This window comes from Polypterus senegalus, chromosome 14 (genome assembly GCF_016835505.1).
Source record: "Polypterus senegalus isolate Bchr_013 chromosome 14, ASM1683550v1, whole genome shotgun sequence".
Classification (NCBI taxonomy): Eukaryota; Metazoa; Chordata; class Cladistia; order Polypteriformes; family Polypteridae; genus Polypterus; species Polypterus senegalus.
The window spans coordinates 27,127,690-27,138,123 of NC_053167.1; the positions used below are offsets into that span (position 1 = coordinate 27,127,690).

General features: G+C 38.7%; 1 protein-coding gene across 1 annotated transcript in view; it reads right to left on the minus strand.

The window, feature by feature from the left end:
• The window catches only part of rtf2 (replication termination factor 2), a 132,905-nt gene that overhangs the window by 57,360 nt on the left and 65,111 nt on the right, over nucleotides 1–10,434 (minus strand). The gene's annotated exons all lie outside the window — the stretch shown is intronic.

Here is a 10,434-nt window from a genome sequence, read left to right on the forward strand (position 1 = left end):
AGTGGAGTGTGCTGGTTTAACTAGAGGCCTTTACAACACCCTTTGGCAATGAGGGGTTGAGGTTTCAGGTAGTTACAAAATAACCTATTTAGTTCGAGATTCTGTTAATAGATTTTTTTATATGGTCAAATATCTAGCGGAATAGAGTCTGCAGGGTGATAACGCATGAGCCGTGTTTGCATGTGTGGATGGATTGATTCAAGAAAAACTGTTGGAAAAAGGGATTTTTCTTATAATGCTTTATTTTCATGTTAATGGTCATTTTACTTGGCTACTGAAAATGTATTTTGTTCACTAATGCTTTAGTGTTTAATTAAGAATGACCTAAATATTTGATCATTAGTTTAAGCAGAAAGAATAATTAGCTCTGACATATTAGTTCAATGAACTTCGGATGTGCAGCAGAGTGCCCCGCTGAAACCGAACACTGGTCGCTGGGGTCTGCTGGAGCCAATCCCTGCCAACACAGGGCGCAAGGCAGGGAACCAATCTCGGGCAGGGCGCCAACCCACCGCAGAAACAAAAATCATAATACTATTAAAAATAGTAAAATGATTTCTAATTATCCCCTGTGTTAATAGAAATAATTTTAGTTTTGAGTAGATAGAAAATATCAACATTTTGTGCTAGTGTAACAGTGAGTGCTTTTAAATGCACGTACAAAACTAGGATAAGGTGTGCAACCTGCTTTCTTATAAATCTCCGTTTAAATGCACAAGTGTACTTACAGAGTTTTCCTTTGTCGAAAGGCTCCTAGGTGATAGAAACGAGCTAAGCAAAAACTTAAAAAAATCACTGACCTGCAGCAAATCCTAAAACACACGTGGAATCTGTCTCTCTTGTGCGGTGTGGGGTTACTTTTAAAAATAACTTCATTACATTACTCACACGTCTAAAATCACCCGGAATTTGGGCTGCTATTCTGTATTAAAATAATTACATTTAATGAAATGAATGAAAACACCGTTACAGTAAGCTCCTGGAGTCTGTCTCTAACCGGTTGTTCAAATGAGAGTTTATAAAGCAAAAATGTTTCGTTATCTCAGCCTTTAAAAAACAGGCGGCTCCGTACAGAGAGAGGCCATTTCGAACAGTAGGCATTTCACCAGCGGGTCCCTTCTGCAGGTAGTTCAGAATACTTTTATTATGTCAGAGTTAATGCACCACTGGCCTGCGCTTTAAAGCCACTCCTGAATATTCTCAGAAGAGAGGACCCTGTTTGAATTTTCAAACGCAGAGACAAAAACTACTGCGATTGGTCAACCCTGAGGAAGCCCCTTGAGAAACGTCTTCACTGTGTAAAGGACTAGCTTCTAAAAAACAAAAACAAAAAGTCCTAAGCTTCCAATGTTTGCCTCGGTTCATTAAAAAACACACGTGCTCTCTCTTTAAATCAATCCATCCACACATGCAAACACGGCTCATGCGTTATCACCCTGCAGACTCTATTCCGCTAGATATTTGACCATATAAAAAATTCTATTTTACGTTAGCTAAACAGAATCTGGAACTAAATAGGTTATTTTGTAACTACCTGAAACCGCAACCCCTACACCAAGATAAAAACTTTATCAAAACAGACACCCTAGTTCTTAATCCTATTCATTTACACATGAACAATGCACTGGAGACGTTTACAAGTCACCCGGACTTTGGACACAAGCGCGTGCCCTAGCTCGTGCACACACGCACAATGCGCGTGCCCAAACTCGCGCACACACGCACGAATGCTCTGAAGCACCTTGCAAGCCTAAAGCATTTTTAAAAAAAGGGTCTTACCTTTCGTATCCGTATAATAAATCGGAGACTCTACGGGGATATAACCATCTAAATATATATATATAAAAAAAGGATTCAAACTTCCATTTTTAAAAATAAGTTAATTTAACGCTTACAGTATAAGAATCATGAATAGTCTGCATGAAGAACAGTTATATTTCATTTCATCCTATACAAAGATAAAAGAAATCATTTTTCTAAGAAGTTCATATAGACGCTGGGGGCTATGTGCTTTGGAAACAGTTCAAAAATGACCAACGTATTCATGGCTTGCCAAAGGGTGTTGTAAAGGCCTCTAGTTAAACCAGCACACTCCACTATAGCCTCGTGTGCTTCCTTATAAAGCTCCGTTTAAATGCTTACAGTGTTTTCCTTTGTCAACAGGCTCCTAGGTGATAGAAATGAGCTAAGCAAAAAATTAAAAAATCACTGACCACAGCAAATCCAAAAACACATGTGGAATCAGTCACTCTTGAGCGATGTGGTGTTACTTTTAAAAATAACTTCATTATATTATACTTACACTATATAACGTTTTTAGGTTACTCATTTTGTAAGGGACGGCAGACCTGGGCTGGCATCTCGACATGTACAGGACATGGTTCATTACTCAACCAGGAGGACAATGTAATTAAGGAAATTAGGGTTTTGCTCTTTTTTAGTAACTGTCTTTTGTCTGATTTTAGACAGACCCCAGAAAATAAACCCTAAAGTTAAACTCTGTATATATGTGAACATTTTTGGTATCAGCCACCAATCAGCCCAGGCTAGATATTTTAGACGTCTCAAACATGATTTTAAAGGGAACAGGCATACGTCTGTGTGATTTTTACAAGGCTTGTATATCAAAATATATTTAAAAGGAGATGAAATAAGTTTTTAGATCATTTTTAAAGCATCTCTCTTTATAGAGCTGTATTTTTGGAAGTGCTTTATGTTAATGTTTACCAATCATTTGAACCGGAATATATTTAAATGGGAATGAAAAAAGGTTTTAGACCAATTTTAAAACATCTCTGTTTATAAAGCGGTGTTTTGGAAGTGCTTTATGTTTCCCAATCATTTGAACCGGACACAAGCCACGCTCGTTGCACCGCATCTTTGGAATGTCTCCTAAAAATATCCTTTGTTTTACAAGCTGCATTCCACAAGGTAAGGCAATTTTTCACATGGGACGCAATCTGTTGCTATGTACTCTGAATCGCTCCCCATCCTTTCCTCCCTACTCTACCGTCTCTGGGCTGTGAAGCGCACCCCCCATCACCACTTTAGCTTCAGGCAAACGCCACATGTATTGGGAAAATGTCCTCCGTATTCGTGGCTTGCCAAAGCATCTTTACCTTTTCCCAGAATGACGGCACGTTGAAGGCGATCCAACTTTTAGACCTATAAATATCTAAAAATAAAATCTAAGTTTGGGGAAATACTTTTTATACACCGAGGATAGCTTATTTAAAAATATGCCATTTAAAAAGGGTGCTGTTGCCTATTATTTAACTGTGTGATTTTTACAAGGCTTATATATCAAATTATATTTAAAAGGGGATGGAAAAAGTTTTTAGATCATTTTTAAAGCATCTCTCTTTATAGAGCTGTATTTTTGGAAGTGCTTTATGTTAATATTTACCAATCATTTGAACCGTAATACATTTAAATGGGGATGAAAAAGGTTTTAGAACAATTTTAAAGCATCTCTCCTTATAAACCGGTATTTTGGAAGTGCCTTATGTTTGCCAATCATTTGAACCGGACACAAGCCACGCTCGTTGCACCGCGCCTTTGGAATGTCTCCTAGAAACATCCTTTGTTTTACAAGCTGCATTCCACAAGGTAAGGCAATTTTTGTTGCCTATGTGCTCTGAATCGCGCCTCTCCTTTCCCCCTAACCGGTCACACAAACACCTGCCATCTCTGGGCTGTGAAGCGCATTTCTGTATCCCCGGAGGTCCGATTTGTTTAAGGCTATGGCTTTAAGATTCAAGGGACAAATGCCAGCGTGGTTTTCGAATCCCGCTTCTGGTAAATATTTGTGCTCCGTTCACTCTGGGATTATCTGAATACAATTCTAACTTTTAGAAAACTATTCGCCGTGCTTTCGCGATCTGTTTCCTTAGGGGCAAGCTGATTATTTAAAATGGGAGATGATGGATGGAACAGGGCTTTTTTTAAAGATATACAAAATATACAACCAAGGCTAGCGTCTCAAACGTTCTTTAAAAGGTCCCTGTTGCCTATTATTTAACTGTGCGAGTGATTTTTAAATCCTTTAACTTTAAAAGTTACACACGTAACTTGTTCTCCCGGACTTAGCAGCTGTGCGAACGTGCGAGCTTGATGCGCGCTCCCGTTCCGGGTTAGGGTGGGGGGGTTGACAAGCATGCGCTCGCAGAACACAGCAGGGTGGGGGTGTTTCTGTCAGCAGAGCTCCGCCTCATACAGTTTGCAGCTATAGACCTCGCAGGGCCGGCTGTCCGGTTCTCACTGTCTACACAGAGCCTGTCATTTTTTTGAGAGAGAGCAGGGGCTGCTAAAAACCCGGGCTGCTTGATTTCTGTAAGGTGGGAATCTTGAATCACCGCTAAGGATGTATTTTTTACTGCAGAATCTGTCTGTGAGATGGAAAAAAGCAGCTTGACTTAGTTCAAAGCAAAGATCAGATGTTTTAATTGCGTGTTCATCTTAAAATCGTAGATAGAACAAAATTCTTTGCTTTTTATACCGGCCTTTCAGAACTGGCAGGGACTTGTGGGGGACTGGGAAGTGTCTTTCGACCTTGACTGCATGTGCGCTTTGAGCTTCGACCCAGCAGAGGCTGTCTCAGCTCTCACGCATCAACTGTGTAGAGTGAGTGAAGGGACAGCTTGTCAGTGCAGAGAATGTCTGGGGGCTTGACTTAGATAAAATAAAAAAACAAGGTTTACAAGTGCTAAACTAAGGTTTAGATCTTTAAAGTCGTAGATTATTTTAAATAATATATAGATACAGGAGTTCTTACCCAAACCGTAGAGGCAGGCAGCTCTGCCCCTTGAAACGCTTGTGTGTCTTCGAGAGGAGCGGGACACCAACAGGTCTGTAAATGGCCTGGATTTGTCAGGGCATGCCCGTTCAAGGAGGGGGCTGCTCTTGACAGTTTGTTTAATTAAGCACCTGTGGGATGAGTTCAAACAGGGGTCAGACATCCATCAAACTGCCCTTGACAGTTTCCAGAACCAATCAGGTGCCGGGGATGAGTTCAAACAGGGGGCAGACATCCATCAAAAGGCCCTTGACAGTTTCCTGAGCCAATCAGGTGCCGGGGGCGGGTTCTAAGGGGGGTTACAGACATCCATCAAAAGGCCCTTGACAGTTTCCTGAACCAATCAGGTGCCAGAGGGCGGGGGCTAGGTCACGTGGGGGGAGATGTGACGTCAGCAGGGGCGGGACTTCTGGTGTTGCATCAGCTGAGAGGGACTTCCGGTATTGCGTCATAAGGGCGGGGCTTAAGGGTCAATTATAGGGCAGGTCTTCCGGTCCAAAGTCCAAAGGAGCGGAGCTTAAGGGTCATTAGTCATTGTGACAGAAGCCGCATGCATATAACTACTTACTAGTCCTCTGCTGTGTAGTATTCATGTAGTGTCTTTTTTTTATTTGTTGCTGTTTCTCTATCAGGGCTAGGGGTAGGAATTTGTGAATTGGATGTGGTTGAATGGTTGTTTTATTGTTCAAAAAGAGAAACAAAGCATCAATTATATAATGTCTGCTGCAACTCTGTGCCTACCTGCATTATTCTGGAACACTGTCTACTTTGTGGGGTAGTTTGCTTACACTCCACTCACTCCAGAAGAGCCTCCTCAAATTAATACATTTTTCATATTTTGTTCTTACTTCCTAAACTTGACTGGTCTATTTTCTAACAGCTAAGCCCTTAATCCAGCTCATTTCCCCAGTCCACACTCAGTCAACACCCCTGGCAAAAGGGAATATTAAGCACTATCCCAGGGCCATTTCTATCCAAGTCTCAGATCAGCTGCCAGTATTTCAAGAAACCTTATATTTGCTTCAGGAACACTAGTTAAACCACACACTTGTTAAACTAGTGCTGGGCAGTATACCAATTCATACCAAAAAATGTTTTTTATTTTTGTTATGATATGGTTTTTTCTTATACTGCAACATCGGTTTAAATAGCCTAAACAACGTTCGGAATATGGCACAGCGGGAAACTGTTTAAGGGGAAACCTTTTTCACTGCTACACCACTAAACACACATGCAATGGAGTACATGCATTAGTGGAGGTACTGAATGGTAAAAATGGACAGAGAACATTGCGAAACTGAAGCTGTAGCAGACGATAAAGTTGAACATAATGACACAGAAGAACTTTTGACGAAAAAAGGGGCCGTGTCTGTTGTCTGGAGATATTTTGGTTTTAAAAGGTCGGATGTGGACCATTATGTTCAAATGTGTGTTTCTATACTACTGGATAATACTGCAAGGCAAGTCGTACTTGCTTTATGTTTTTTCTCTCAATGCTGTGTAATGTACCTGTGTATTGTGTAATAGTGTGACGACATGCTGAATTTATTCTTGACACTTATGAAAAGAATAAAGTTGACATGTTGACTTTATTCTCGTAATCTGTCATTAAAGTAGAACATCGTAAACTAAACTTCATCTTAAAATGAGAATTTAAATTTACTAGATTTTCTCAAACCCCATTATAAGTTATGTAGCACATTAAATGCTTTGTGTTAAGTGTTCCCCGAGCCATGTTAATCGCTATGTGCTTCTTAAACTGACTTCCTATTGCACTAAGAGGAGGTGCAGGCAGCGCTCACCACACAAAATACATTAATTTCACGATATTCCTGCTCCCTGAACATTTAGAATGCTAAGATAAATACTTGATATCATTTTCATGATTAAATGCATTAAAGCATGTATTAATCATGTGGGGGCACAGTGGCATGGAGGTTGCACAGCTGCCTCGCAGCAAAGGGGTCACGGGTGTTAATTGCCTTGAATATGCAGGTTTTTTTGGTGGGTTTATTCGGCGTGCTTCAGTTTCCTTTGAAAGACATGTAGGATGTGGGGTTTTGTTATGCTATATTGACCCTACTAGTGTATGTACTGCTCGTATTCAACCTGCAATGTGCCGGCGCCCCGTTCAGGATTTGCTTCTGCCTTGCACACAATGATTGCTGGGATGGGTGCAATTCTGAATGGATGGCATAATTAAACATGTATAACAAAGATTTTTTTTTTAAAGTTCTGAACACTCCGCGGTCTAACGTTTATAGTGTGGTGATTGGTTATGTGGAGAAAGGAAAAGGATATTAACTGGGGGTTTGGTACGTCAGACAGAGACAGCACACATGCAATAAAGAAAGCCCGCTCAACATATAGTTTTTTTTTTCTTCACTGTGTCCATATTTTTTTTCTTCACCGTGGACCTACTACGCTTCCGTAGGGCTATACCATAAATAGCATTATAAATGCAAGTTGCAGTTTTATCATTTGTGTACATAGCTTAGCCTGAAGCAAGGTCCATATTAATGCAGTTTTCAGTCCATAATATTAATTATTAATGCAGTTTGCCTTGATGATGGTTCAGTTGGTAAAGATGTCATCACCAAGTTGTACTTGTTTTATTTTATTTTTATTTGGTGAATACTGTGTAATGCACCTAGGCTTGAAGTCTTGAATTAATAGTATTATTACTGGAAGCTGCACTATTATTTATTTTATTGTTATTATTTATTAGTTTAAATAATATGCAGTTTAATGATGGTAAAGTTGTTTAAAAAGTCACTTTAATGTGTCAGTGGACAGAGATGTTAACATTAACAGAAAGTGTAGTATATTTACTATTGTGACAGGTGGCCGGGTCCCATGCCCGGCTGGGACGCCCCTTCTGTTTATGTTCTGGGGGAGCAGCTATGGACATCTCACTACCTACCCCGGGACGCTTGGTGGCAGCCTCCCTGGCTGACGATGGTGCCTCAGTTTCCTGCACGGTTTCATGGGAGGTGGAGTTCTCCACAACCCTGTGGGGAGCTGGGGTGGACGCCAGGGGGTGCTGCATGGAGCCAGGAACCCACCTGGACATCTCTAAAGCCCCACCCGGAAGTGCAATTAGCACTTCCGGGTGGGCTATAAAAAGGGCCAGCATCCACCACTCAGGGGCCAGAATTGGGAGGAAGAGGATGAGGTTGCCCAGGAGGAGTGGTGGTGCCAAGGTGGAGAGAAAAGAGTGTTTGTGCTGTATTAAGTGCTTATGGAACTGTGTTGTGGCTGGAGGGACTACGGGGAAGACGTGCCCTCCAGCTGAAGAAAAATAAAAAGACTGTTTATTTTACACGTGCCTCTGCGTAAGTCTGTGGGGGTCGGGCGCTATATAGCACCTTTCACACTATTTATTCCTTTTCTAAGACATGTTTAGTGCAATACAACTTCTGATAAGAACCTCTGGATATTTTACTAAGTATAACTGATTCTTTGGATGGTTGAAAATATGTTGTTAAAATTTTAGTTTAAGTTGTTTGCAAAATTTGTTCAATAAAAAGGTTCTATATTTTGACTGCAACTCTCATGCAATGAGATTCCTTCTCTTCATTAGTGCCAGCCCCTTGAAAACTTGAAATCACTTTATGGAGCCATGCAAACTTGTATTAATACTTGTGTCCACATTAAAAAAAAATTTTGTACAATGTACAATTCTCATGACAGTGGAATAGGTTATAATTTTGGAAAATACCGTGATACAGAATTATGGTCATACCACCCAGCACTATGTTAAACCATGCAAAACATTTTCTCCACAAAAAAGGGTCAGGCATTCCTGGTAGCTGCTGAGTTACTTTGTCTCCTGCTTTTAAGGGGAATATTGTCCAATTCTTTATAAGTTGCACTTCCACATCTGTTAGGACTTTGCCGTTTCCCTTCTCAACATTTGTCACTATCTAATTCCCTAAATACAGATTTGTCACTCTATGCTCAATATGTTGAACTTAATTTTCTAATTTCTGCTTAAAGAATTGAGAAATAAAAGTCATGTTATACAGGAGGTGCACACCGCAGACAATTTAGTTTATGTAGGTTTTCACAAGGTAAATAGCAATTAACTCCTGACAACAGGATGTAATTGCTCTTATATACTTACACTGTTCAAAATTTCACAAGAAAATACAGCTGTGAGCAGATGATGCCTTCCAGACATTTTGAAGCATAATATTGTGGTTAAGGTATTTTTTTTTTTTTTAAATAACCTGAATGAATTCTACTAAAATCAACCCATAAACAAAATGTTAGAAAACAGTGTCAAGAGTACAATGTTATTATAAAGCAAACCCAAAAAGAATAAAATTGATAATGTAATCAGTTAGAAAATTGTCTTTGCACATCCACACATGTACCAGAATAGTAATGCTTAAAAACAATGCAACAGCGCAGAGGTGGAAGAAATAAAGTGAAAGAAGGTGAAAAGTTTAAAAAAGCAATTTCCTGCGCATGCTTTAGTTCACTGAGGCTTGCCCAGCATGATTCACATTGTTACTAGGTTTCTCTGCAGAAACAGCAAAGGAGTTTTCTGAAGGATAATACAATTTTTTTAAAATACTTTTGAAAATTTTTCACTGACAAGAAAAGGGAAACTGTGTTATTGTTTGAAGACCCATAAAGAAGAAATAATCTAAAAAGTACTAAAAGCTAGAAAAGCATTCTGAAGAGATTTCATTAATAATTAACTGTCTTTCACACAGAGGATTTCAAAGAGAACAGGTAGGAGTATTTTTATGTAAATCCTTTCAAATACAAATCTTAAGCAGAAAAAAATATTTTTAAATGATTTACAGTCTCAAACTATGATGCTTTTTCATTGTGTTTGACATAAGACAGAAACTAAAAAAAAAAAAAAGAAAAGGATAAAAGAACACTATTACATACACACACATTTTCACTTTATCAATCAGATCAAAACAGGTAAGCTTGTTCTGGTGGTGAATAAAACTCAATACAAATCTGTAGTATATATAAAAAGTGTGCACTGATGAAACATTCATACCAATAACTACAGTAAATGTAATACAAAAAAAAACTGATTAGATTTCGACAGACAGAAAGAAAGAAAGAAAGAAAGAAAGAAAGAAAGAAAGAAAGAAGTATGCTGTTCTTCTTAGAAATAAGTAATACTATATATCTGGAGCAAACTTACTATATAATAAATTAGTTTCAAACATCAACTTATAAATCTTTTGAAATAGGGTTACATTTACCTATTTCAAAAACACAACAGTTTTAGATTACAGTAAATATAAGTAAAAAATACAAACATATTAAGAAAACAACACAAAATACAAAAATGAATGAAGAACAACTGTACCACTTTACTACCAAATTCAGAAAATACTGCATGTACATTATCTTTGTACATACCACAAAAACGCTTACATGAATTATAACTAAACACAAAACACATAATTTCCTCTTGGATTAATAATGGCTATGGATATCACAGGCAAGCAAAAAAGCAATGAATGTTTTACAATTATCTACCAAATTTCACCACCAGGGCAATGCAACTTTATTTAGTCTTCATTACAAAATTGTTCAAACTCTGTTAGGTTGTGATAGACCTGATGTTGAACAGCAATCATTATTTCATCTCAGGCATTCAT